The sequence below is a fragment of the Dasypus novemcinctus genome, chromosome 26 (genome assembly GCF_030445035.2).
Source record: "Dasypus novemcinctus isolate mDasNov1 chromosome 26, mDasNov1.1.hap2, whole genome shotgun sequence".
In the NCBI taxonomy this organism is placed as follows: domain Eukaryota; kingdom Metazoa; phylum Chordata; class Mammalia; order Cingulata; family Dasypodidae; genus Dasypus; species Dasypus novemcinctus.
In genome coordinates this window covers 21,526,386-21,554,357 of record NC_080698.1, presented here as the reverse complement: position 1 = coordinate 21,554,357, position 27,972 = coordinate 21,526,386, and the positions used below count along the sequence as shown (strand labels likewise).

The 27,972-nt window shown below is 38.5% G+C and overlaps 1 protein-coding gene and 1 long non-coding RNA gene across 10 annotated transcripts in view; both read left to right on the top strand.

Annotated features, from left to right (window-relative positions):
* The window catches only part of FHIT (fragile histidine triad diadenosine triphosphatase), a 1,565,692-nt gene that overhangs the window by 756,750 nt on the left and 780,970 nt on the right, over nucleotides 1–27,972 (top strand). The gene's annotated exons all lie outside the window — the stretch shown is intronic.
* On the top strand, nucleotides 18,503–20,480 carry LOC131276054 (uncharacterized). Its single transcript, XR_009183536.1, has 2 exons — nucleotides 18,503–19,198; nucleotides 19,813–20,480. It is a non-coding gene; the product is annotated as an uncharacterized lncRNA (long non-coding RNA).

Genomic DNA, 27,972 nt, shown 5'->3' with positions numbered 1-27,972 from the left:
ATTCTGTGCCTCTCCTTTGGGGATTTGTCTCAGCTGCATTTTTTTTTTTTTAATTTTTTTATTTTTTATTGACTTTGTAATAATATTACATTAAAAATATATATGTGAGGTCCCATTCAACCCCACCCCCCCACCCCCCCTCTCCCCCCCCCCAACAACACTCGTTCCCATCATCATGACACATCCATTGGATTTGGTAAGTACATCTTTGGGCACCTCTGCACCTCATATACATTGGTTCACATCATGGCCCATACTCTCCTCTATTCCATCAAGTGGGCCCTGTGAGGATTTACAATGTCCGGTGATTACCTCTGAAGCACCATCCAGGGCAGCTCCATGTCCCAAAGACGCCTCCACCTCTCATCTCTTCCTGCCTTTCCCCATACCCTTTGTCCATTATGTCCACTTTTCCCAATCCAATGCCACCTCTTCTATGTGGACATTGGATTGGTTGTGTCCATTGCACCTCTATGTCAAGAGGAGGGTCAGATTCCACCTGGATGCTGGATGCAATCCTCCCATTTTCAGTTGTAATCACTCTAGGCTCCATGGTGTGGTGGTTGTCCTTCTTCAACTCCATCTTAGCTGAGTGTGGTAAGTCCAATAAATCAGATTGTAGGTGCTGGAGTCTGTTTAGGCTCAGGATCTGGCTATCACATTGTCAGTCCAGAGATTCAAATCCCCTAAATATATCTTAAACCCCAACATTAACTGCACCTCCAGCACATTAGCATGAAAGTCTTATGAAGGGAGATCCCATCTGAGTCCAGATTCATCACACATAAACACCATTTCCAAAGAGGGGCCATCTGCCCTGGTAGTTAACCCCATCGGCCATGACCATAACTCCCATGGGTCTCTTTAGCCCTCAAAGGAACCAATATCTGGGGGTTGTATCTGCTTTATCTGTCTCTCTGACTCTGCTCAGTTGTGCATGAGGGCAAACCTTCTGCCAGCCTCCAGACTCTTTTTTAGAAACTCGTAGCCATATAAACTCATTTCTCCTTTCCATTTCCCCCTTACTTTAGGTCAAACAGCATTTTAAAGTCATGGTATTTTATGTAGACATGGATATTCTGCTGATCCACATTGAACCTTCCGTATAAGGTCATTTTCCAGTTGCATCATCAGTTGGTAGTTGATAGTGGTCCCTCGTTGCCAGGGAGGCTCATCCCCGGGTGTCATGTCCCGCGCTGGGGGGAAGGCATTGCATTTACATGCTGAGTTTGGCTTCGAGACTGGCCACATTTGAGTAACATGAAGGCTGACAGAAGGAAATTCCCAGGCACAAAGTTGCTCTAGGCCTTGTTCTTATTTTGGGTTTATCAGCTCACAAGCATAGTCATTAGCATCTGGGGCTCACTGTTGAACCCTCACTCCCTCCCGGTCCCCACCACTGTACCTGGGAGACTGTCGCTGCTCCCCTAGGGACCACGACAGAGCACCACTGGCCAGGAACCCAGTACCCCCCCTACTGTGGTTTTTAATTGTTGCCACTATGAGTATATCCAAACATTACCATGCACCCTGGACATATGTTCTGTACAGATCCCTGTCAGTCATATATCACCTGTCATTGGTATCCCATACCAGTATCCCTCCATTGCCATTGTTGAAACACTCTGTGATCCAGAACTCCCCGAAATTTGAAGCCCAATATAATGTCATGGTCCCTTACTAGGGAATGGCATATAGCGATGAGTTTAAAGGATTGTCTCAGCTGCATTTTTGTCTGGGTTTTGTGATAAAGTTTGAGGGAGGCTGTTAGGTGTGATGGTTGAGAACTACCTGGACTCCTAAGGCATATAGCTGGCACACAAATCGAACTCTGCTACTTAGCACCCTTGAGACCTCTCTGCCTTTTCTGTAAAATAGGGATGACAATAAGACATGAATCTTAGGGATTCACCTTTTCTGCCCTTATAACAAACAGTTCCAACTCCCCTTTTCTCAAAAATCCCTACCACAAAACTGCCTGACGTGGACAAAAACTGGCCTAGGCCAGCCTCAAAAATCCTGTAGCTAAACATATACATACTTGCTGTCAAGTATAATCTAAAATAACCAAATGAAGTCTGTCCTGTTAAATCTCCACCCACTTGTCATACTGAAGATGCCATTTTCTGATCATGTGGCATATGAGCAGGCATGATCCCCTACTGCACATGCTCCACCTAGCCCTGCCTCTGACCCTACTTCATATCATATCACCCCCTTGTCACATCATTCCACCTCCCTAAGCCATCCCTATTCTACCTCAACAAAACCCTGCTTCTCCACATGCTCAGGGAGACAGATTTGAGCCTTGTCTCCTGTCTCCTTGCTTGGCTGCCTCACAATAAATTCTTTCTTTTCTCAAAATCCTGGTGTCTTAACAATGACTTCCATGCACATTGGACAGTGAGTGGCTATAAAAATGTACTTTCTTCAGTTGTGACAAATGTAACACATTAATGGAAGATGTTAACAATGGGGTGGTATATGGGAATTCTGCCTTTTATGCATGCTTGTTCTGTAAACCCACAACCGCTCTAATAATTAAAAAAAAAAAAAGAAAAGTGGCATCCTACCCAGGATCCCAACCAGGATGCAAGGATGAATCTTGTCTTGCTTGCATATTCCACTTCCAGTAACTCAGTGGCTTTCGTACTTTTGTTATTAAGCAGCAGATCCCTTTTTATCAAAAATAACCTTATGTTGGGAACAGTTTTAGCTCAGTGGTTTGAGTGCCTTCTTCCTATGTACAAGGTCCTGGGTTCAATCCCCTATTACCTCCTAAAAAACAATCACAACCACCACCACAACAAACGTATTTTGAAATGTAATGTATCAAACAGACTTTTCCCGTTAGGGAAAAGCATGGCATGTTTGGGGCCCTCCACCCTTCTCCTGCTCCTGACTGTCCCTGTAAACCAGGGGTTCTTAACAAGGGGTCCATGAGCTTGAATTTGAATTAAAAAAAAAATGGTATTCTTGTGGGGACGCAGCAAATAGACACAGAGAACAGACAAGGGGGGGGCGGGGGGGAATAAATAATTCTTAAAAAAAAAAAAGAATCAGACTTTATTGACATGTCCAGAATTAGTTCAAATAAGGATCCCATTTTAAAGCAAAACAACTTTTTTAGATGGAACAGTGGGAGGGGGAAAATTTTTTTTTTCCTTATCATTAAGGGAATTTTCTTAAAGTTTTCTTTGCTAGGGTTGTTTTATATCTGTACCTATATCTATGTCTCTCCATCTCTTTCTATCTCTAGTTCTATTATCTGTCTCTCTATATCTCTTTATCTCTATATCTCTCTCTGTCTCTATATATCTATGTCATATATCTATATATCGTTATATGTCTATAGATCAATATCTTCTCTTTTGTTATATATATTTTTAAACTTAATCTTAAAATATATTTATTTTAATTAAAGTCCTAAGTGTGGAATTGATGACTAAGGATCCCTTAAATCCATATCTATTTAAGTTGATTTACTATTTCTAACAGGAATTTCCTCTGAACAGGGAAACAAAAAAATTCTTAGCTGATATAGGCCATCTGGCTTTAAAATGTGGAGATTTTCTGCCAGTCTACATTTATTTTAGTGTGACTATAGGATAAGAATCCAAATGAATTCCAAACCGTAGATTCACAACTTAAACTTTAATGCTTTGGGGATTGTAAATCACAGCACACATGGGATGATACATGTTTGGGAGAAATGGATCCTCCTGGCCCACATGTAAAATTAAAGCTGAATGTATCCTGTGTTTATTGATTATATTTGTTTTACAAAGGTAGGTCTGCATAAACAGATTTTGCATAATTAGGGTAGCCAAGAAACCTTGACTTATTTTGATGTTTCTCAACATATATCCTGATACAGTTTATTCCCCAAAGAGTAAGTGGGAAAGCTCAAGCCAAGTTCAATAGGCTTGTCTGTTGAAGTACGTCTAGATCTGCAGATTGTTTAGTAAGAAAATATTCATTATGAACCTCCGAAAAGAGGGGTGGGGGAAGAAGAGCTATACAACCTATTTTGACCCTGGAAATTATAGAACTCTTGAACCACCGATTGCAACTTGGGAAGAGACTTTCCTGTCTCTTTGGCATTTGTGGCCTTTTTAATAGACTTTCCTGGATTCTAGAAGGCCTAGGAGTCCCCTGCCTCACCCCCACCCCAGCACAGTTTATCATTTCTGAGATTGGGATGCAGTTTACGGTCAACACATATGTGTTCTTTGTTAATTTCAGGAAAGCTCTTAGTGAATCGATGGTGCCTTGGAATTGAGTAAATAAGTAAGCCAACTTTTAATTTCAGTTTGACTTTCACAACCCACACTTTGTTTTAGTTAATTGAATAGTGCCCCTTATTTACTAAAAATATACTCTCTTTTGCCTTTGAATTGTCATTCCTACCAATGAGTCCCTAAATGGGCTCATCGCCAAAATCAAGTCCGGAGCTTTTAGAAGCTTTCTGTTCCTGGTGCCGACTCCTAAAAGCTGCTTACTCATTATCTCTGAGGTGGAGCTTGGAATGTTGTTTGTTTTTTAATCAACATAGAATAGTGATGGTGATTTTGATGATAAACTAGATTTGCCAAACTAGATTTGCTGATGACAGATAAAGACCGAGTTAGAAATACTTTTCTTTCTGTCAGAGATTAAAATGCAATGGAATGCACCTAGCTCCCAAACCAGAAAGAATGTTAGAATGTCACAGGACCCGGAAGCCCCATAGTCCTCAGAACCCTGATTTCCTACCTCCTCCGTGCTTGGCACCCTGGAGGCAGCAATCAGGGTGGGCTGAGAAAGCAGAAATGGATGCTCACTACCTTTGCTTAAATTGTGTAAGGGCCCTTTTTTGCCTTCTGAGCCATATGGACCTCTTGCTGTATTAAAGGCCTTCTTTAAGAATAACCTCAATATAAACTGTCAGAGACCAGTATGGATAAAATATCAACACATAGGACCTTTCAATCTTAAGTGCTGTTGCCAATAAAGAAGCAGGCCTCTCTAATCTGCCTGCAAATAGCTGCAGCCTCCTTCATCTGGTCTAATCAAAGGAACAAGCCCATAGGGGTTTAAAGGATTCCAAGTCCTGCTGCCACTGCCATTAATTTAATTGCTGAAGTAGAGTGCTTTATGGGGAAGTCGAGTTAAATGCTGCAATCTTTGGGGTAAGAGACTAAACAGGTTAGTTCCATAATTAGTGTTGTCTTTAAAAAGGAACACAGTGTTCCCCAAAGTGTGAATTTGTAGAACTGATAATTATGTCTAAAGTAAGCATGGAAGTGAAGTAACACATCTGATCTGGTCTCAGGAAGCAGGCAGGAGTGTATGTGACAGAGGAGGTTGAAATAAATGCTTTTTGACTTCAGTGAAGACTTGTGGTGTCATTTGAGGTGTCCAGGAGTTAAACAACCTTCTTTCTCTCCTTTATCCATAAGATAAGTAATTTAAAAAAAGAAAATTGTTCCTTTTAAATATTTAAAAATAAATATTTAAATGCAACTCTGTGTATTTTGTGTTGTACAAATCTGAGGGTGAACCAACATTATCTAGAGGTATCTGATTCAAATGTGAATTAATAGGATCTGGTGTCCCTTTTTATGCTAGCATGTTGTGCTGGTATATTTCATTGGCACTATCTTTATATACATGGATTGGACATCTTTTGGATTAATTGACCAGTTAAACAAATTGGTTCATTTCTTGAGTATAACACATTTACCCAAGTATAAATGTCATTTAATTGAACTGCATTTCATGAGCAGGCTTACATGGCAGTGATTTTGAGCTTTATTCTTATTTTTCTTTTTATGATTTTTCTTTCTCTGATGCTAGCCTATTACTAGGGTCCATTTCTCCCTATCGGCCAACTTCTAAAGTAATGTTCCTGTCATTGAGTATGTGATTATTACCACAAAGGTAACAAGAGACAATTATTCTCAGGATTCCCCATTTGCAATAGTTGGTTATTTTAGTTATTTTTCCCTAGTAAAGTGCATAAACTTGAGAGAATGACATCTAATATAGGACATTGATCCATGGTAAGTTAAATGACACTCTTTGGAATCATGGGAATTTATTTTTCAATAATTTATTTAAATATTTACTACAATATAGCATGCTTGGCCCTGTGCTGATCATCTCATTCTAATCGTTACAACAACCTTGTCTTGATCTTTAATTGGTTTGGTTGTTCGGTTTTAAAGACTTGCATGTAGGCAAACTGTTTTATGATGAAGCCTAGACCTCCACCTTATAAATGAGCATGATTGGGTATTTATAATTATGGCCATTTGTAAGCCCAGGAATGGAAAAAAAAATCTCAAAGTCTAACAGGAGATAAGAAGCGCTGTTGTCTAAGACTCTGACTGAAAATTGAGTTCAGTCTTTGGTTGGAAAAAAAAAAAAGAATTCTGTCTGGTCTTCATGAAATCTCAACTGAGTAGGTGTGATATATGAATTCTGCACACATTTGTGTGCAGTGTCTCCTTTTTCCTTCTCCCACTCACCCCCTCCCCCACCTCACTTCTCCTCACGTTATACATCTTTGTATTTTGAACTTGGGGGTTACTTTAAAAAATAAAAAATAAAAAATAAAAAAAGAAAGAAAAAGAAAACATAATCTCATATACATAACAACCTTATCACAGTGACTAGTACCTAGAAAAGACCCAAGACATGTGCAAGTAATGGTGGCCTGATAAGATGAAAATTAGGATTAAAAAAAAATATGACTTTTGATGCTGTGGGATTTGTAAACACAAGGACTTGTGCTACAAGAACAACAAGCCTGAACCTGCTTATTTAATAGAACATGCCCTCAATGAGGGTCTGTTCTGCTTTCTGCAAGAGGAGCACTTCAGAATTTTAATTATTTGGAAGAGATTCCCAAGGTAATGGAAGTTGTTTTCTCTTCATGTCAGACTGAAGGGATAATTGTAACAAATGAGCATTCATATGCCAAGCTGTAATACAGCAAAATAATTTATGGATGATGATGATAATGGTCATCGTGAGCATGGCCAGCGTTAGGGTGGGATCAGTAGTGTAAGCTGCTTTCTTAAGATGAAATAGGCTTTTAAACAAACATGACATTTTTTCTTGAAAGTTTTTCTTAGACAACATTCAGGTTTTGGGGTGGAATTTTTTTTCCTTATTGATATCATTCTCTCCTTCTCTCCCCTCCAGCATCCTTCTGTTTATTCAGACTGAGTTACTCTAGGTTATTGCTCTTCCCTGGTGCTCTTATAGCATCCTTTACAGAACTCATTGTGGCACTTGTAATTTAGAAAGTAATAATAATATAATAGTTACTGTCATCCTTACAGGAGCTGATATCCATTGACTATATACTATATGCCAGACATTGTGTTAAAAGCTTTGTATCATCATCTCATTTAATCCTTACAGCAACCCTGTGAGATAGGGACTTTCATTGTCCCCATTGGCCAGATGACAAAGAGGTTAAGATCGAGCTCTTAAGTAACTTGCCTAGAGTCACAGCTGGGATTCAAACTGGGCCTGACTGTGGAACATGAGGGCATAGATAGAAGTCAAGACTGCCTCCCCATTTTATCATTCTCTGTTTGTTTCCAGTCCTCTCATTTTCATCTGTCTGTCTCATATCTTAGCATTCTAAGTGCCTGGCCTGCTCAATGCAGTCAAGCATTGGAAAAAATGAATGAACGATTTCAGTGCCTCTGCAAATGAATGCTGAGAAAATGATATGTGGCCTTTTAAGAGCTTAAAAGTAAAATGGAAGCATTTTAATAAAACCTATTTTAAAGCAAGAACCACTCCTCTGTGTCCATTTAAAAAAATACATACACACACACACACATACAGTAGGAGAATGGTAAAGCTGGGTTAGAAGCATTCAGGTGTGTACGTTCTACAGGGGATCTGTTTTTTTAAAATCTACTCAGGTATATAATAATTAAACTGTTCATGACAGCATATAATTGCATCATTATGTAAGCAACTCTGTTACTATAATTTGGATCATAAGGCAACAAAGTATCAAAATCTCTTGAATGGGGTTTAATTTGTTTTAGCTTTTCCTAAAGGAAGTGTTCAGTTTGTACTTTGAATTTGTAAATTATTGACAGACCTTTACATCCTTAGCTTAGTGAATCATGCATGAAAACTGTAGAAATGATTATTGCCTATTTTTCATAATTTGGAATGAGATTTTCATAAGAAGTTTAGATATTTCTATGTTTAAGGCATCTATATTTGCATACTTTTAATGTACCTTGTTTTTTTTTTAACCTATCTTATTTGGAGTCAATACTGTTACTATTATTACTTATAACAATAATAACTCAATTTATTCAGGATACTTTTTATTTAAAATATGTAGTACTTCTTTAGGGACCAAGTTAAGGTTTAGACTTCTCTGAAGACAGGGTTACTGAGCAAATTAGTAACATAAACAAGAGTTAAAGAGAATATTTAATCTGGGCAAGAGAAGAAACTTTTCAAGCAAGCTCTAACACTTTAGAAGTATCCATTGACATTCAGAAGATTGATGTGTTCATTACTGATTGTCTTGAATTCATTAAACTGGTCCTTTTAAATATCTTTAATCTGGCCACATTCTATTGGCCTCATAAAAATTCCAATGTCCCTTGACTATACCAATACTTGAATCCTTCCTTAATAGTCACTAATTACCACTTGTATTTCCCTTAGTCATCTTGAGTATCTATAAAGCTTTCTAAGCCACAGCTTCAGCACCTGTCAAATGAAGACAATTCTAACTACCTCATAGGGTTTTCTGAGACTTAAACAAGATAAAACATAAACAAGATAAAACTCAGGCAAAAACTTATTAATTGTTAGTCAAATTAGTGTAATTTTTAAAAAATCAGGTTTGGTTGCTACTGCTGCAAAATTTTCTGCCTTAGAATTGCAGTGTAACTTCCTTTATGCATGATCTGAAGTGAAGACGTAGTAAAGTGAGTTCTTCTTCTACCACCCCTTCCACCCTATGACTTTTTGAGATTATTTATGAATCCCCAAAAGAGAAAGATTACATTTGTAAACGAATCTATTCTTCTGGGTTTGGTAACCTTTGATTGTATTAGATTCTGCTGAGATGTCTTTGATTAAATTACCTGTTAAGATTAGGGCTTTGATTTGACCTCATCAGTAAGGTGAGCCCCCATCCCCTTGGTGGGCTGATATAAATTAACACTCATTCAGGAAGACACATGGGAAGAAAGAGAGCTCTGTCATGTTCGCTCCTGGGACCCAGGGGAGAGATGAGCTATTTTCCTGATAGTTTGTAGCTAGGAGAGAGAAAGCCCTGAGAGACAAACCCCTTGCCAGCCTATAGCTGAGATTGGGAAGAAACTGATCCCACAGAGCCTCAAGAGTAGGGGTTCTTAACAAGGGGTCTGTGAGCTTGAATTTAAATGAAAAAAACATTATTCTTGTGGAGACATATTAGTGCAGGTATGATGTATTTATTAAATAATACACAGTATAGTGTGGACTTCGTTCGGGGGTTTGGTTTTTACCTGACTGGCAAAGGGCTCTGTGGAACAAAAATGGTTAAGAACCCCTGCTTAAGAAGAAGAGGAAGCAGAGGAAAGAGAGACCAGGCAGAGATCAGTTACGACCTTTCTTCAGCATGTGGCAACTGACCTTGGTGAGAAAGCAACCTTGAGTTGGACTCTTTGCGGCCTTATAACTGTAAGCTTTTACCCCAAATAGATACCCTTTATAAGAGCCGACAGATACCTGGTACTTTGCATCGGCATCCCTTTGGCAGACTAATACCACTCCCCGCTGCACAGCCCACCTTCCAGATTTGTGCATTTATTTATATGAGAATTCTCAAAGAAGTACAGGAATGAACTGTGGTAGATTTAATGATTTCCCTCTGAGTAAATTAATTGTGGAGAATTACAAGTTTCAAAATGTCATTTGGAGCTGCCACACCACAGCGTTCCTGGTTTTGAGGCTTAGTAAATGCCTCTGATTTGAATGTACATGGTCCCAGAGTCCCAAGTTGGGCTGAAGGCTATATCTTTAAGTTGTCTTCATATTTAGGACTGCATTCCTTTGCCAGTGCTGTGATTTTTCCCTTCATATATGTGTGTGTGTGTGTGTATATATGTATGTAGATAGGTAGATAGATAGATAGATAGATAGATAGATAGATAGATAGATAGATAGATAGATAGATAGAGTCACAGCCATGGGGGCTGGCAAGTCCAAACTCTGTAAGGAAGTTCTGTGTAAGCTGGACACTCCATTAACAGCAATGTTGAAGTCCGTAGTCCAAACTCCCCAGGGGAAGCTGGCTGGAAATTCTGGCAAGAGCCAGTGCTGAAGTTGAGGCAGAAATTCTTCTGGCCTCAGAAATACTCAGTTCTGCCTTTTCACTGCTCTAACTGATTGGGTGAGGGGACTCTCCACATTGCTCAGGGCAATCTCCTTTATTGATATAAGATGTAATCAATTGATTATAGATGCATCCAACTAATTATAAGTGTAAATTCTGTCTGTGAAATATCCTCACGATAATGAGCGTGCCAGTGCTTGATGAAACAACTGGACACCATAACCTAGCCAAGTTAACTGATGAATTAACCATCACAGCAGCCATTGTGGAAGGAGGGTAGAGGTGACTCTTATCCTGGAATATAGGAGTACATGGTGGTCCTGGTGGTTCTGGGTAGGTCTTTCAGAAATTAAGAGGGTAGGGGATTTCTCAACCTTGACTGTTTCCTCAGAGCATAGCACACAGGGAAAGTTCAAATGGCCAAGTGGAACTTAGTAAAATTATTCTTCTCAAATAGTACAAAAAGCTTAGGAGTCTTTTAATTAATTGCTGTTTTACTAATATTTAATTCAAAGTATTTCAATAGCATGATTGCCTTTTCAGTTGCCCTCAGAACTCCTAGAAACAAGTTTTCATTATACAAATTACAAGTATATATCCATTTTAACTAAACTGTTGGAAGCAGTTAATTTGGGGGGGAAATTATCTACTTAAAATCTCATTTAAGTAGTTTCTGCAATCTCTTTCCAATAAATGAGAGATTATGATGTTCCTCATATTACTAAATGGAAACCAGCTTCTTCATTTTCCCTAGTAGTCCAGGTAAAGACTTACATATTTTACAAACATTTTCTTTTGAAACTGTTGGTTTCTTCCATAATAAGAATTGATAGGCATTTATGTAAGAATGCTCTCATGAGGGCCATGCTTCTCCCACCTCTGCTCACTCTCTCTCATTTCCTTTTACCTTCCTTCTAATCTCAAAATGTAGCTTCCCATGCTCTGTCCTAAGATTTCTGCCTTTCCTTCACCTTCTCCCTGTATGGTCTTATCTATTCTTACAGCTCTCTATCAATTATCTGTTTGCAGATAAGTGATTCTTAGCCTTTTCTCCAAGTTTGGTGGTTTGGAGCTAGGTTCTCAAGAAGAAAAAGCACATATTCTTAATCTTAATCCATTCCTGTAGGTGTGAACTCTTGTAAGTAAATAGGACCTTTTGATGAGGTTGCTTCCATTAAGGTGTGGCCCAGCTGAAGCAGCGTGGGTTTTCCTCCTAACTGAAGGCCTTATAGAGAAGGTCATGGAAGAGGAAAAACCAGAAGCTGGAAGTCAGCAGAACCCAGAAGAGAAAGGAAAAGCCAGAAGAGAGTGCCATGGTCATGGTCACGAGACAGAAAAGCCAAGGACCAAAAATCACCAGCAGCCAGCCCCACAATGCCACAGTCTTCTGGGAGAAATCATCGCCTCAATGACACCTTGATTTGGACTTCTCCTAGCCTCAAAACCGTGAGCCAATCAATTCCCATTGTTTAAGCCAACTCATTGCATGGTATTTGTTTTGGCAGCTCAGAAACAAAAATACCAAGCCAACATATTTGAGGGTTATGCTTATTCCCACCTGCACAGTGGAAATTATGCTAGTGATATCCCCAGAGTTCCCTCTGAAAGTCTTAGGGTAGGGACTGTGTAGTTGAAAAGAGCCTTTCAAGTAACTCTCAGCTCCACTTACCTGAACGTACCCTCCCCTGCAACCGTTAACCTCAAGTCCAACCTCTCTTTAGACTAGGTTTAGTCATATATTTCAGCTGCATCTTGATATCCCATAGAATATTAATAATATTAAAAACCAAGGGGAGCCGATGTAGCTCAGTGGTTGAATTCCTGCTTCTCATATATGAGGTCTTGGGTCCAATCCCTAATGTCTACTAAAACAAGCAACAAAAACCAAGTTTATAATATTAAGCCCTAAACAAACATTCCATTCTACTCCCTTTTTATGTTACAGAGGTCTTGAAATAAGAGAATTGTCCTTGAGGAAAAATATAGTTGCATTTAATTCTTTAATAGTCTCCTCTTTCTGATTATAAAAGCCCAGTTATACATAAGGATGTTGAAAAAATCACCTGTAATCCCACTGCAGAGAAATAGCTGCTGTTAACTTTTGAGTGTATATCACAGCTGATTATTTTCCATATATTTAAACACAAGGATGTTCTCATCTACAGAGATATAAACCTGGTAAATGTCCTGGTTTGTATCCAGGCATGGTGTAAAGAGAGGTAACATAGCAAGATAGTCAAACAGCACAGTCCCTGGACTCACTCAGACCCCTATTTGAATTTTAACTATCCTTTACTCTCTATATGGCCCTAGGCAGTTAATAAATTCCTTGGAGCCTTTGACAGCTAATCATAAAATTGGGGGTAAACCTTCATGGGGTTGTTGTCAGGATCAAACAGGATCCTGCATGCTGGTGTTTTTGTTTATGGAACCTGGCAGCACACACAGCTTTCATCTTTCAAATGATTTTCTATTAAGAGTGAATTCTTACTCTGTTCTATCTCAGCTTTCCTATGGTTTTACCGCATGTACTCAGTGCTGGAGTTAGCTGGTTTTGCGGGGCCCACCTCTGTAGCCTCCCATGTATTTCTCTTCCTCCTGATCCCTTTGCCTGGACTGCTCTATGCTTTTCTCATACCAGTGGAAATCTAGCATCTCCCCTCAGGCTCTTCTGGATACATCTTCTGGGATGTGGACTTCTCCTGTCTTCTTTTTCTATCTTTTTGCTAAAGTCTTTGCTATCTGGATAATATACAAAGTTTAGCTCTTGGCACAAAAATTAAAATTATATATATGTGTGTGTGTGTGTGTGTATCTTGTATTTGAATGGTTTTTAAGGTTGGCACCTTTATTTTACTGATAAGCAAAGCAATGCTCAAAAAGTGTGAGTTGCTCACAGTTGCACAACCACTAGACAGAAGAGCCAGGAGCGGGCTGCTGGCCTGTGGGCCTAAGTGCTATCCTCTAGTGCTTAGTAAATGTTCACTGAAATACAGATTTGTGAAGTGGAGTTTGTTGGCAGTCAAAGCAGGTTTGTCCTCTCCGAAGATACATCATCCGAGCACTTATATGTAGTCATGCAGCAGCATGGAGGTAGGCAAACTCCAGGGGCCAGATAGGGACTGTTCCCACCCTGTTTGTGTTAAGTAATTGATCTTTATGCAGGCTTAGTTATTGTGAAAGAAAATAGGCAGGTACGCCACTTTCCAAGTCTATTAAATTACTTATTACTTCGAGGGAAAGGACTGGTTGGAATAAAGGTTTCTTAACCCTTAGAGCAATTTACATTGCCCAAGTGTAATTTCCCCATAGAATGAGCTTCCTGAAAAGACTTAGTAAACACATTTCAACTAGATATAAAGATTTTATAAACCATGTTCTTAGATGTGCTAGAGAAGAATCACAGCTCCCAAGATGTCATTAATTTTATATTTAGCTAGGAATTTAAGGACAGCTAGGAAAGGCACATGTCCATAATCCATAGTCACATTATTCAAGTCCAGGGGATAAGCTGTTATGTACTCAAAATGATTAATGTAGTCTAAGAGGCCAGTAAAGAGATGTGGTTAAGGGCTTGTGCTGTAGCATCCAGAGAGCTAGTTTTGGGCTGGCTCTCTAACACTTACTACCTTGAGTAAATTATTAAACCACTCTGTGCTTCATTTTCTGCATCTATAAAAATGAGGATTTTGACAGTATTTACTTCAGCATTGTTGTGAAGATGAACAGATTTCATGTAATGTCCTTGGCATAGTGCCCGCCGCATATAGGAAATGTTCCCTTTTTGCTGTTAACTGATACCATATTTGTTACTGCATACCAGAATAAAGTCACTTTTATTTTTCGTTTGTTTTCAGGTTCTTGTTCTAAGGTTCTTTTGTGACACACTGTTAAAACTAGCTAATTGTGAAAATCAAGTAATGGTTTTAGGATATATGCCATATACTGGTGTCTTCCCATATCTTTCAGATACCTGGACAATTGCTCTTAATATATCACACCCAAGGAGTATAGGCATGTGAAGGAAGAGACCAGAGCCCTCTCAGTAGACACCCCACTATGATCAGTTACAAGCCTAGAGCAACTTGGGTGTGCATTCACTATGGACAGTCCCACGGCAAGGCTTCTGTCATGTTCTCATGTACCTGGTGGTGAGCGCGTCACTCTTTAGCTAGATTTCCTAACAGGGCAATATGCTGAAAGAGCCCTCAACCCTTTTGATAAATAGAATTTGTTCTTGCTCCTCTATTTTCTTCTGCGGATAAATGCCCAGGAATATTAGAAGCCACATGGGAGATGACACATGGTAATAGGAATAATTTGGTTATTTCGCCAAACCTCCTGTACCCATCTTCATCCAAGGCACTCCATTACATTTAAGTCTCCATCTCTTTGCTTCAAGTGGTGCCAATTACTGGCAACTGCAGGAGTGATATTCTGTCAGCAGCATTCTCATCTTGCTAGTGAGCAAGTATAAGGATAGGTGTCTTGTCACCTTTTTATTACTGTATTACGTTAAACCATTCCTCTGCCGAGTGTCCATCTATCATCAAATATTTATCTAGAGCATCTCAAGTACTCCAAACTATAGCATTGCTTTATGGTTATTTGAAATTTCTTTCAGGGCTGCTGACAAATTACAAAAATTGCTTGACATATCTATCTTAAAGAAGATCACTGAACTGAAAGAATTAGTTGATGTCTTGTTTGAAATGAAATGTGTATGTGTATGTGTGTTACCATGTCTAGTCATTTCTTACAAAAATAATCCCTACATAGCTTATGTGGATTAATGTTTAAATTTGACTTCAAACATCAGCTTTTAGAATAAAATCATATTTTTTTTAGAGAAGTAGTTATTTACTGTATGACATTAACCTGGGGACTGCTGCTTCTGGTGGTGACAAACTCATGTTTCTATCAAAAACAATAGTGAAGCCGAATGGAAACAAAAACTGAAACACATCTAATTTGAAGGTATCAGAGAACCTGCCATATAACCAACACTTCCAGAGAGCAGGGAACTGTCCAGTGCTGAGCCAGCGTTCTGTAAGGAAAGCCAGGAAACTTGCTGATTTGAGGCTCAAGAAGTAAAGCTGAGCAAACAGGTAGAGGAATGTACCTAAAAGGTAGAGAAGGCAGAACAAATGTGGGTGCTCTCACAAGGCTAAAAAGACAAAGCCACTGAAAATTAAAGCAGAGTTTTTAATAGTCTCCTGGTACTATGGAAGAAGTAATTGGAGTTCAGCACTCTTGAAGGACAAACAGTACTTGTGAACACCACAGGCTTTCAAACTGCATCCAAGGAGGGCAGGCAAACCAGAGGCAGACAGTCTTTCAAAGTGCCCCTGAACTTTAAGTCAGCTTAATCCTGAATTGGAAAAACATGTTTCTTTCCTGTCTATGGCTGTCTTCCGGAGAATAAGATGAACCTTCTTTGGAGAGAGATACCATCCTTCAGAGTCTCTAAAATTTTTCATAAATAACATCAGCACTTTAATCTTAAAATCATGGGTACATCAAGAGATAGGACCAAGAGAAAAAAACAGAAAATAGAAACAGTCCTAAGAACAACTCAGTTATTGGTGTTAGCCAAATTGGATTTTTGTCTGGAGATAATTCGTAGCAGTTATCTTTAGAGAGGGCCAGGGCTCAAGATCTCCATTGTTCCTACTGTTGACTTCCTCCTGGCTTGCTCCCTTAAATTACATGTCTTAACTTATGCTGTTGGCATTTGGATTTGCAACCTCTGCTTTGCAGCAAGGAACATATCTGTTTTTCTTTGCAACTAGCACCATATAAATTTGCACAGAAAATGCACTGAAATATAATCAGCAATTTGTATTATGGATGATTTTTTACTTAAGTTTGAATGACAGTTATTTTCTAATGATTTTGCATTTTCTTTTTGTATAGGAGGAGTATAGAAGGGGTTATGAGTCTTGGTGTGACAATTTTGAATTTTGTGAATCCCAGAAGTGGTTATATTGAACTAATCCATCCCTGTGGATGGGGGGCCCTTGGATTGCATTAAATTCAGTTAAGGGACCCTTGATTAGATCACTTGATTAGTCCCCTTTAGGGCTTTTGTTTGGCTTATGCCAGTGAGGTGTGACCCAGTCTGGATCTCCAGTCTCTTGCTGGGTTTTATATACACTGAGAACTGAAAGCAGAGACAGAGAAAGGGAGCTCTGTCATTTTGACCCTGCCTTGTGAAGGAGAGGACTTCAGGTTTACCTTACAGCTGCAGAAAGAGAGAAGCCCTGAGAGACTCAAGGGGACAAGGATTAAGGAGAGATGCATGATTGCCCACTGATGAGCTCAGGTAGAAAGCAGAGCAGCGGAGGCTGAGAGAGGAGGTGCAGAAAGAGATAAGCCATGGGCCTGCTCACTCCCAGCTGAGTTCTGGGAGAAGGTGAGCCTGGAGCTAAAGGCAGGGACTTCGGCAGAGATAGTCCTCCATTTTGCCTCATCACATGGCAGAACTCCAGAATCTGCTAGCAGCCAACCTTTGGTGAGAAAGGATCTCTGATGATGCCTTGATTTGGACCTTTCACAGCTTTGGGACTGTACGCTTTTACCCTAATAAAATCCCCTTTATAAAAGCCAACACATTTTTGGTACTTTGCATTGGCAGCCTTTTGGCAAACTAAGATAGCTGTTATAAACAGAAATGCTTGATTTCTTTGCTTTAAAGTTTCTTAGTCGGGTGAAATCACATCTGTGTCTTTTTGTCTTGAAGTTCTTTCTTGCAAAGGAAAAATCTTGAGTGCTTACAGGGAAAAAAAATAAGAAATGCAAGTTCAGACAGGCTTAAATAAAATTACAGTTGGCCCTGTGAGTGTGACTTCCTGGGAATGTGCAATGTGTATTTTTGACATAGGCTGCTGATGTCTCTCTCAAATGATAACGGATCAGGAATGAGGTACATTTTTGCAAACCGGAGTTGATTTTTGTTCTCTGTTCCAAGTAAAGAGCCATTACATTTTGTTCCAATTTTTCCCCCTTCAAATGAAGAAAGCTTGCCGTTGCAACAGTGTGGTGTTTTTAGAAGACCTTTGGAAAGAAATGTCTTCTAAGTGCTCCTTGATGCTGCTGACTGTGATAACCCAAGAAGAGAAATTTTTATATAGTCTGTAATACAGTTTATCCCAAGTGCTTTGGAATTGTAGTGCTCTAGACTGATTTTCAAAGTGTGGTCCTCAGGTTAGCATTTGAGATCACCTGTGAGTTTGTTAGAAATGCAAATTTATGGGTGTCATCCAGACCTACTCAATCAGAATCTCTGGTGATAGATCCAGGATATTGTATGTTTTAACGAACTTTCAAAGTGATATTCTTACACATACATTTTTGATTACCTAGAATACTTAGGAAAATCCATTTGGAATTATCAGGTAATGCTGTTGTGATGCTACAGATGTCACATCAGAAAGACAATACACTATTAATTTATCCACTTTCTAATCTAATGGAGGGGGTTACATTCTTGGGCTCTTGGCAGTCTCTTCACAACCTGAAAATTCTATGTTCTATCTCAACTATTAGAGGGAATTTTTTAAAGACAAGGGCTATGATTTCATCTTTTCTATGTACTACCATAACCCACCTCCCCACCCCCTACCACTAAAAGTTCTTTTGTCCCTGTTCAGAAAGTCTTCTTTAATTAGAAAGGTGAAACAGGCACCTCACCTTGGTGGTAAAATAATTAGGTATTGTGAGAGAAAAACATCACTTTTGAAGAAAAAGGGGACTCATATCTTTTAAAGAGTGGTTGGGATGAAAAATTATGTAAAATGACAGACAAGAATGACACTTAAAGAAGAGTTAGCTTTCAGAAGAACAATGGATAGGTGGGACAGAAAGTCAAGCTATTAAAGGCACCCGTGTATGCATTAGAAAATGAATCCTTCAAACACATACTGTGATATTCGTATTTTTTCCTATCAAAGATGAACTCAATAAAGAACTTCTTGACCTAAGATTTCCATCAGTGACTTTTACTAATTTATTAAATGTTTATTAACCAGTTTGCATGTGGCTGTTTTAAAAAGTATGTGTTGTGTTCTCTATGAGTTAAATGATTTTAACTCTGGCTATTCTCTGAGGCAAAGAGAAAAACAGCTGTTTGAGGTAAAGTTTGAGATGATATATTGTTTTAAAGATTTTTATTGCATTCTTCAGCCAGCTTTTTAAATGATTCAGTGAGCTACTTCATCATTAAATGAGCAGAGACTCCTCTTGCTCCCAGGAAAATACCATCAAGAAGGGTCTCTATATTTATTGCTTAATAAGTGCTAGTCTTGTTTAGTAACTTCTGCAGTTTGGGGAGTAAACTTTAAGTTGCAAGAGCATGCTACTTATCAAGGTAGGTGATTTTTATTTTTAGCAGATGACATGGAATAGACTAAATGAAATGGTATTTTTATGATTTAGATAAAAAGAAAAAAAATCCTTTTTGTTTCATTCTTATAGATGAAAGGTTCTCAAACTTTTTGGTCTTATGCCCCTTTTGTTCTTTTAAAATTTACAGAGGGAAGCGGACTTGGCCCAATGAATAGGGTGTCCGCCTACCACATGGGAGGTCCACAGTTCAAACCCTGGGCTTCCTTGACCCGTGTGGAGCTGGCTCATGGGCTGTGCCGATGTGCGCAAGGAGTGCCATGCCATGAGGGGGTGTCCCCGCATAGGGGAGCCCCCCTGCACAAGGAGTGCATCCCATTAGGAGAACCACCCAGAGCGAAAGAAAGTGCAGCCTGCCCAAGAATAGCACAGCACACATGGAGAGCTGACACAACAAGATGATGCAACAAAAAGAAACACAGATTCCTGGTGCTGCTGGTAAGGATAGAAGTGGTCACAGAAGAACCCACAGCGAATGGACACAGAGAGCAGACAACTGGGGGTAGGGAGGAAGGGGAGAGAAATAAATTTTTTAAAAATCTTTAAAAAAATAAAATAAAATTTACTGAAGACCCCAAGAAGCTTCTATTTATGTAGATTATATCTATGATAATTACCATATTAGAAAGAAAAAACATATTTTAAAAAATATTTTTTATTACTTGTTTTAGTTTTCCTAAGCTGGTATGACAAATACCATACAATTGGTTGCTTAATCAATGGAAATTTATTGCTCCACCGTTTCAGAAGGTAGAAGGCTTGCTTTTTGTCTTAGGTTCTGTAGCCTTCTGGTGCTGGTTTGCTGCAATCCTTGGAGTTCTTTGGCCTGAATCTCATCCCTCTGTCACATGGTGATGTCCTCTCCTTTCTCTTTCTGGTTCCCACTGACTTCTAACTTCTCCCTGTGGCCTTCTGTGATGCTGGCCTCTGGATTATTCTCTTTATTAGGTCTCCAATATTCTGGATTAAGGCCCACCCTGCTTTATTTGATCATACCTTCATTTAAATAGCATCTTCAAAAGGTCCTATTTACAATGTTCTTATATCCACAGGTACTCAGATTAAGAGGATGTCAAGATTGGACTACATAATCCAGTCTAACCACATTAATTAATTTAAAATAACAATAATAGCCTGCTCTCAAAGTCGGAATTACAGAGGAATGCCCTGCACTGGGAATATAAACAAGCAGCAAGACTGGGGATTCTAAGACCAATTGTCTGAGGCCAAATGACAACCCATGGGCCAAATGCAGCTGTGCTTGAAGAATCAGCCAAAGGGATACAATCACAGAGGAAGGAGATCACTGAATGTCTTCATTCCAAAGAGTGGGAAATCCGAGCATATTCTTGAAGTTCATGTAGTTTCTGGAAATCTCCACTGACTGTTTGTGAAAGAATGAGAGAGAAAAAGCCAAGTAATATGTTAATATTATAAAAATAGTTTTGACCTCATAGAGCCTGAAAATTCTCAGGAATGCCTTTATAGATAATTTTTTTTCGTTATAAATATGCCAAATGTATTAAGTTGTTTATGGGATGTACAAGTTTTCCATTTATTATTTAGAAGTGTTGTTCATATCTTAAAAGACTAAACAGATTTATTTGCTTATTAGCCCCTCCAAATATGAATTATAAATATTTTATTGGATATGTTTAGTTTTAGTTGAAGTTAAAAATGTTTTGAATAAAATGCCAAATTGGTTAATTGAGCTAATCAACTTGACTTCATTTGCTGGTGTGAATATGATTTTTAAAAATACTTGTTATCCATCCTTCATGCCATTCCTTTCCAGCCTGGTCTAGGCAGAATGGCTCCCACAAAGAAGAGTGGAGAGAAGAAGAAAGGCCATTCTGTCATTAAGGTGGTGACTAGGGAGTGCACCATCAACAGTCACAAGCACATCCATGGAGGGTACTTTAAGAAACATGTCCCTCAGGCACTCAAACAGATTCTGAAATTTGCCGTGAAGGAGATGGGAATGCTAGACGTGCACACCGAATCAAGACTCAACTAGGCTCTTGAGGGATACAGAATGCCCCAAACGGTGTCAGTGCAGGGTTGTCCAGAAAAACATGATGAGGATGAAGATTCCCCAAGCAAGCTCTATGCATTAGTTACCTATATAATGTCACCAATTTCAAAAACCTACAGTCAGTGTGGATGAAAACTAATAGTGGATTATCAAATAAAATTATTAATATAAAATAGCTGTCTTCCAAAAAAACTTGTCCAAGTTAAGTATCACAAAACTTAGAAAAGTGTGACGTTTTTGCCTTTGGATATCTCAGCAGTTTATATGTGTTATAAACTGATAGCCACTAATGCTACAGAGATGAATAAGGTCTTCCTGGACCATCTAGCATAATGGTGTGGCATAGGGGTGGCAAGAGAGCATTATAATGTGGTAAATTCAAAGATGAGTAGGCACTGACACACAGAGGAGAGAGGTGCCTGATTCAGCCAGCAGAGATGTCAGAAAAGTTGTCTTGATGGAAGGAAAGAAGTTGTTTCTGCCTGGGACACATGGGAAAGAGATGGACTGGTATCTCAGGGGAGGAGGAGTGTAGGAAATAAAGCTGGTGTGGTTGCTAGTTTTTTTCTTGTGTTATTGGAACAGAAAAGATAGAACCTTCTGAGGAGCTTGATGTTACTTTTCTGGAAATGGAAGGGGAGCCATTTATGTTTTATTAGTTCAAGTGACTTAGACAAACCAATGGTACCACAGTGAGGAAGGAATCTGAAGAGGGCAATGCTAGAGCTCATCAATGATTCATCAAATGTTGGTGAAGAACTCAAAAGTTAGGTTCTTTCCATTTAAAAGTGACCTTTTATTCATTTTTGTTTTTCAGTCTGCTCCATTAGGTAAAGATAGTGGTGTTATCTAGCTTTACCTTACTGGGTTTTGAAAGAGTTAGAACAGCAGAAACCCTGTGCTTGCAAATTTCCAAGAAAGGGTGACTCCTTTAACTGTTTACTGCATCTAAGATGTTCAGGATATGTTGCTATTGCTGAGTTGTTACCTACTAGAATATCAGAATCATATTCCCATGTAAAAACTAAAACACCATGAATGCTAAATAGAATGTATTATTCTACATTATTTGCACTCAGTTTCAGTTCCACCATGCTGAGCAACTGGAGAGAGATGCCAACAAAGTATTTGTTTGATAGAACCTGATTTAGTGAAAATATCCTCAAATGCAAAATTTTAGAGATTTTTTTTGCCCAATTGAATATTATAAAAAGAGTAAGAAGTCAAGAGAAAAATGACTATATAGCTGTATAAAGATTGTTTATCTGTTCCATTACATTTGGAAAATCCTTGGGCTGTAAAATTTGGATTGGGAATTTGACATAAACAGGTATGCATTCCCTAGGATTATGGATAGGTTGTTTATGCTCAGCTTTTGTGAATGTGAGTTGAGGGTAGCAATAGTACTTTTCTCTTAAGATTCCTGAGAGAATGAAATGATAACACAAGTACAGTTCTTAGTTTAGGACTAGATAAATAGTTTGGCATGCTATTGTTATTGGTATATGCTTAATTCAGTATGTTTAAAATTCCTTTTTAAAATTAGAATGGCAGTTGTGTAGATGATTTCATGTATATGCCATCTTCCAAGTTGAGACAGGCAGTGGAACTTTTGGAGCAACATGCTGTAGAAATGTGAGAAACCCAATCTCTCAGTGACTGGACGAAAATCGAGTCTTGGGACTGATGACTAGGTAGATATTACTTGCTTGTCTGGAGGTTGAATGGGGAAGAGAAATGGACCCAAAGCAATGACTTGTTCCTGGCATCACTCAGAAAAGTTTAGGAACCACTGTATTTGAGAAATTTCTGGTTCTCTAATGGGCTATGGTCTAAACTCTGTTGTCTCAAGTAAAATGAGACTCAAGGGGCCAGGTCAAGTCAGAACTCTCAGGGCTGGGACTGAGGAGAAACAACCAGGGGGCTTTCTTCCGATGTGAAGGCAGGGATGAGAATAACTTAATGAGTGATGGGAAAGAGTAAAGGATTTAAAACATGACGGAAAGCAGCACGGGTATAAACATGGTGTCTGTATATTAAGCCAAGTATCTGCATCTCTTACACACAAAACTGGGGAAGGGGTTTCTTTTGAACAAACCCAAAGAGAAATGATTCTTTTGTCTGTAGAACAGCCTGATTTTGTTTTGCTTTTCAAAGACATTCTCCTCAGGACCACACCTTGCAGTCTAAAAGATAAGATGAGCCCTTTTGACAGTCTTGAGAATTTAGAAAACATGAATTCTGGATACCCAAAGAAAAGTGAGCACCATCTTCCCTCTTCTGGGGCTGCTCAGAGTGATTCTGGCAGTTAGTGACATCAGAAGGAAACAGTTGAAAAGCAGACGCAAAGGACGCCAGGAATGGGAGCACTAGTTCAAGTGCTCCATCATAGGGAAACAGAATCCTCTATGGCTTCATGCAGTGTACCTTATAGAAAATGCAATTGAAGAAATGATAATTCTGGTTTTTGGAAATTGTGGAGGCACAATTATGTAAATTAATTCATTACTCATTAATTGAATAAATATTGGTGCATTTGTTTTCTGTCAGGCAAAATGTTAGTTGGAAGGGATCCAATAGTGAATGAAACTGACATGGTCCTGCCCTCAAGAAGAATAAACACAGAGAAGTAAAAACAAAGACGGTGCCAGCATGTATATGGTAGTGTGGGAGCCTCAAGGAGGTGATATAAATAATGCTGAAGGGCCGGAAAAGGTGGGAGATGATGCCTATAATCAGGTCTAGCCGGCCAGGGTAAAGTGGAGAGAATCGCAAGTGCACAGGCAGGAAAGAATGGCCATTCATAGTGCTTGGGGATGCTGCAGAAGAACATGAAGGAGAAAACCTTTGGCACAAAAGACTCTAAGAAAGTAAATGGAGGAGATGCTGAGGACCTCATAGCCAGCACAGGTAAAAGGCAATGATAATTTTTTTAAAAAGTGCTTAGCTTAAGGAAGATGATAAGGAGGTACTTTTGAGGACAGTTCAGGAAGTCAAGCCTAGCAACAGAGCCCATCCTGCCTCTGGCCACCCATGGCTTGCACATAGTACAGTAGAAGCCCTTTTTCTTGTGTTAGTTGCCTAAAACACTTAAAGTAACAACTCATAAAAAATAATACTTAAACATTTTATTTTAATTTAGACCATTAAAACACACATCTGTTTGCTAAGACTCTATTGGCTCTAGCCCCTTTTTGAATGTAAATTTGCTGATTGGAACTCCTCATCCACTTTCTCATATTAGTAATACCCAAAATGTTATGCTTAAGATTTGTTTAAGGTAGAGTAAAAATTTGGACACTTCCAAAACATTCTGAGGCATGTTTCTCGTGTATTTTATCATGTTTTTCTCCCAACTTGTATCCATTTTCTCTTGTATATCTAACACAATGGCAATTATTTTCATGGCTTGGATTTATCTCATCTTTCCAAAGAACTCATGGAATCAGCAGCTCTCTTTTCTGCTTGGCATTCATATTTCATCGGTTTCTGTTATGTTTGATTCATGTAACTATAATCACAAGTGTGATAGGCCTGGAAATGGACATACAGATTCCAGGTAAACATACAACTGAGCTAATGAAGGTAGACCCTACGGTGGTACTAGAAGGTAGTCAAGGCAATTCTGCTGTTGTGGGCACCATGGACACCACCTATTATGTTTTGAAATGGATTCAAGGAGAGCTTCGATTAATCCAGCAAGTTGGTTAGGTGGTGATCAGTAAGAAAGTTTTCATTTTCTCATTATTTTGTTGAAAGGGGACTAATGATTGAACAAAAATAATCCCTTTTAAATCTGAATTACAAAATTGGTATGTAAGGTAACAACATATAGTTTTTCTTTATAATTATTTTGGATCTTTATAATTTATTTCTAAAACATCACTATGCTAGGATGCTGTTGTTGAACTTGATTTATGTGGAGATCTATTGATTCAAGTGGCTAGCATGATTTTGATGCATGAGGTAGCGAATACCTTAAATTAAGTCAGCCAACCCCCTATTTGTAAAACTACTGTAGAATTTGAAATTTAGATTTGTATTGTTCCCAAATTGGATCTGTATTGTTGTGCATGAAGAAGTCCTCTATTTAATTTAGTCACATGAATTAGCAGTATCTTAACTGCCTACCACAGATGTTTGTTTGTTTATTTAGCAAATTCAGTTCTGAAAGCTTTTGATGACTCTCTACTATAGTAAATGCATTATGATTGATAGGTAATAGGAAGAACACTAAATAAAGAGACAACCCTGATCTCAGAAGCCATGGTCTGTTTGGAGGAGGAGAAACGGAGGGCTTTTTTTTTAAGTTCAATACAATGGGGAAATCGGGTTTTTGCCCCTAAGCAGAGTAAATATGGTAGTTTAGAACCAGGCTTTTGGGGTGTGCTAACCTGGGTTCAAATTCTTGCTCCCTCACTTCCTCGTTATGCACCCTTGGGAAAGATAGTTCTCTGTGCCACAGTTGTACATCTGTAACATAAGGATAAAAGTAGCCAGCTCATAAAGTTGTGAAGATTAAAGGAGGTTTTATATGTCTAGTGCTTAGAATTTTTGACTGATACTAAAGGGTTCCACAAATACTAGCTGTGGTTATTAAAATTATTATCATTTTCATTATTATTGCTTCTTATTCACAATTATATATGGAATAGTAGAATCAACCCTATATAAGAACCTAAATTCTAGTTTCATCTCTGCCACCAGTTAGCCATGTGGTCATGGGAAATTATTATCTAAATTAGGGAGTCAGATTAGATAATTTTAACAGTCCTTTTTAACACACAAATACTAGGCTGATGATTGTAATGATGCCATGTATTAAGCAGCTGCTTGGGAAATAGTAGAATGTAGTAGTGAAGGTTGTGGACTTAGGGGAGATAGAGACCCCGGGTCATATCTGATTACTTAGGTGCTGTATGACCCCAGACAGACAACATAACCTCTCTGAGTATCATTTACCTCAATTATAAAAAGAAGGTGAACATAATGCATTTCTTGTAGGGTTGATGGGTTGATTAACTGAGATAATGCGGATAATCACTGAGCTCAGCATCTGGTATGCAGTACACTTTCAATGTGTGGTGATGGTGCTGATATGTTGTGCTGGGCAGAGAGCAGGGGTTCAGTAAGTTTTGGATGAATGAATCATTAATAGAGCTTTCCTTTTTTTCCCTAACTTAAATGGTTGTTAGGAAGACCTTCTGAAAAGAACATATAAAGAGAATTTTATAACTTAATGGAGTGTTTATTTATGTTTTGGATGTATTATATAATCACTTCCCTTTTATTGTAAATCTTCCCTGCTTCTCTTTGCCTAAATGACATCAATATCCATATTAAGAAAAATCCTTGCCTGGCTCCAACAGTCTTGCCCACATGTCTTTTGAAGATTTACTGATGCCAACTATTGATCCAGAAAGTCAGTGATGGATTTTAAGGTATATGTTCTCCTTATTTTGTTTGCCTCTTTGCAAAATTTCAAGAAAGCCATATTGAACTTGAGGTTTTAATGGGCCAAGTCTGATAACTTGGAGCAGAAATGGATGTCATAAAAAGTAAAATCAACTATAAAGCTACAAAATAGGCAGTACATGTTAGATGCTATACTTTATTTTATTTCTACTTGGAAAAAATTTTTACTTTTCCTATATTCTGTTTAGTTTCATTTGTACTCTATGGAGTAGATGAGTAGTTAAAAGAATTTCAGACCAAAAATACATTTCCTAGACTTAAGTATTTTCTGAATATTTTCTGAAGATGAGTGAACTTTTAAAATCAAAAATCCATACTCTCTAAGAGTCCAATTTGAACAATTTTAAAATAAAATGCTTCAGAAATGAAAATATACATCTTATAACTAAGATCCATGGACATGAACAAAATATACTGATTAGAACATAAATTCCTTGAGGGAAGGGTTTTTGGTCTCTTTTGTTCCCCAGTACCCAGCACAGTGCCTGGAATGTAGTTGCTATCCAACATATATGTGTGGATTGTATTATTGAATGAAAGTAACTTAATCTGGCATTTATCTCCATTCCGAAAAAGAACTGAAAGAAGTTCTTAGCTTTTATCTGTCAATGAGATGTTTGCCCTCTGTCTTCCTCACCTATGAGTTAGATGTTTATTTTGAGATTTCAGGAGGCACGCACATCATTCTTTGTAACCTAAATTGGTCTTTAAAAAAAATCATGGTTCATTTTTAATTACAGCATGAAGTTTATAATTCCCCCAAACTACGTCAACTCCTTGACCACTTAAGGAGGTTGTAAAAAAACTACCTTGCAAACATATCTGAAATTTTCATTTAAAAATCAACTCCAGTACAGTCATTTACAAGCTAGAGTCCCTGGAAATGTTGGTGGCTGTATTTGCATATTTATCCATGAAGAATGTTTATAAAGGCCAGGAATTTTGTGGTTTATAGTTACTTCTCTTGAGACTTTGGCCAAAGGCTGGTATGAACTGGACAGTGTACATTTCAGCACAAATCACGGAGGAAAACATGTGCGTGCTGCTGGCTTGCCGCTGGCACGTGCAGTCATCTTTCCTGCCGACTGATTGATAAGGGGCCTGGTGATGCATTACTGTTTTCCTGTGGTGCCATCGATTCTGTCCAGTCAGTACAGTTTAGTCATGCCCTGTGTAAATTAACTTTTTCATTGCATAGCCTGGAAAGTAAAGGATACTAGGTGTTTTAACCCCAGATTTATTTCTGGAGAGGAAATAGTAAAACAAACTGAGAAAGGAAAACCTCTAACACATGTTCCAGATGAGAAAAGCGTTGTTACAAATGATGTCTCTTTGCTTTGGTTTAAGTATGAACGTTGTAGTTAGTAAAATCTTATTTCTAAACTGACACCCCAAAGTGTAAAAACTATGATTGGGGGGTGCGCAGGCATAGATAAGACGTAAGGGAGAATTTTCATTTAATGGTACTAAGTGACATCCTGCAAAATGTTTCAAAATAATTAACAGGAAAGATGCAGGAAATGGAAGAGAAATTATTCTTTCTGATATCTCTTGGATGAAGGAAGCATTTATCTAAAGTAACGCTAGTCTGTCAAGGCATTAAAAGAAAATGATTTGAAAAAAGACAGTTCGAGTTTGTTATTAAACCCTCAAAAGGAGACAAAGTAATGCATGGTAAGCATTTTCAGTGGCAGGAGCTGTG